The sequence below is a fragment of the Capra hircus genome, chromosome 20 (genome assembly GCF_001704415.2).
Source record: "Capra hircus breed San Clemente chromosome 20, ASM170441v1, whole genome shotgun sequence".
Taxonomy (NCBI): domain Eukaryota; kingdom Metazoa; phylum Chordata; class Mammalia; order Artiodactyla; family Bovidae; genus Capra; species Capra hircus.
Genome location: NC_030827.1, coordinates 48,216,617 through 48,218,774, shown reverse-complemented (window position 1 = coordinate 48,218,774; position 2,158 = coordinate 48,216,617).

Below are 2,158 nucleotides of genomic sequence, written 5' to 3'. Positions count from 1 at the left end.
TACACTACATTTTGTGATATTAATTACAAATAAGCATGCATACACACAAAGAAATATGCTACAACACAAATAGATATACTGATAAAGGAGGAAAAGTGATATTGAGAAGGCTTGTATATTTATGCACGTAGCTAATTACAATCTTCTATAGAGATACATATGTATGGAAATGTAGTGATAAAGGCAGAAAGGTAGATATTTTATCTATAATTTAGATTTTCAAAGATTTAGATTAAATTTGTAAATTTGGAAGAAGGTACAAAAGGAAAAATCAAAACAAAATTATCAGAGCTGAAATATAAAGAAAGCTGAGCACTGAAGAATTAATGTTTTGAACTGTGGTGTTGGAGAAGATTCTTGAGAGTCCCTTGGACAGCAACGAGATCAAACCAGTCAATCCTAAAGGAAATCAGTCCCAAATATTTGGAAGGACTGATGCTGAAGGTGAAACTCCAATATTTGGCCACCTGATATGAAGAACTGACTCACTGGGAAAAGACCCTGATGCTGGGAACAATTGAAGGTGGGAGCAGAAGGGGATGACAGAGGATGAGATGATTGGATGGCATCACTGACTCAACGGATATGAGTCTGAGCAGGCTCCAGGAGTTGGTGATGGACAGGGAAGCCTGGCATGCTGCAGTCTATGGGTTCACAAAGAGTCAGGCATGACTGAGCGACAGAACTGAAGGTTTGCCTCCTCTGGAGAGCAAATACTTAAAGGTTCTCATCTTTTCCTAAATTTCCCAGTAAAATCCAAATCTCCTCTCTCATTCATTCATTTCATTTTATTCTTTTTTCAATTGAGTGATCTCCAGAATTTTCTTTAAATTACAGATTTTTATGAAGTATAGTTAGTCTCAGCTGACCTAAAGTCATTAAAACATTCTATTTAAAAGCTTTTTTAAAGAATAATAATTAGATGATAAAATTAAAAGTTGGTATATTTCTAATAAAAAGATACGTATTTAATTTTTCTTATAAATATACACAAATATTCCATTATTTTAATATTGGCCAGACTTTGAACATCAGAGACCATACTCATTGGAGTTCCATTGTACACTCAGAATTAGCAACCAATTTTATTTTTTCAAAATGAGGAGAGAATTTTGGTACATTCAAAAAATAATTTTGTCTCATATTCCTTCACGAGTTTCATAACTGTTCCCTCAATCACATCTTATATTTTTTAACACCATTGTGACAGTCATTATAGAGTAGCCTGGTGGGCTGCAGTCCATGGGGTTGCACAGATTCAGACACGACTAAAGTGACTAAGCACAGCACAGCACATACTGATTTTTGGACTTCCCAGGTAGCGTTAGTGGTAAACAACTCACCTCCCAGTTCAGGAGACGTAAGAGATGAGGGTTCGATCCCTAGGTCAGGGAGAGTCCCTGGAGGAGGGCATGGCAGCCCACTCCAGTATTCTTTCCTGAAGAATCCCATGGACAAAGAAGTCTGGCAGGTTACAGTCCATAGGGTTGCACAGCATCTGACATGACTGAAATGACTTAGCACCCACATGTTGACTTTTATTACTTTCAAAGAAGGCAATTTTCTTAGTAGAAACTCTTCTTAATAATTTTAGATGTTAACTTATTTAATTAAATCATACAATTAGAAACAGATGTGAACAGATTTGGGAACAAAAGTAGCTTCCTCTTGCTAAACATGTAAGTCACCATGGGAAGAAATGTGTGGCTCAATAGAAACAGGAGCTTAGTGAGTTAAGAGCATTTTGGACATTGGCCAGAATATGTTACAGAACAGTGGTTCTCAAATGGGATTGATTTTCCTTCTCAAAGGACATTTGCCAAAGTTGGGAGACATTTTTGGTTGTCACAATTGTACAGAAAAAAGGGTGCTATTGACATCTGTTGGATAGAGGCCAGGAATCTTGCCAAACATACTACAGTGCACACAAGATAGCCCCCAAACAAAGAACTGTTTGTCAGCTGAGATATGCTGTTATAGTGGGGACAGATAACTGCTAAATGTGTGGGTCATGTGAGAAAAAAAGATGTGGAAGGTGTTATCAATTAACATACTAGTATTTGTTTGCTTCCAGAAAGAAGTGGAGAAGTCATATTTCATACTGCATAGAAAATTAATTAGGTAGTATATAGAAAATGCTGAATAAATTCTTGCTCAG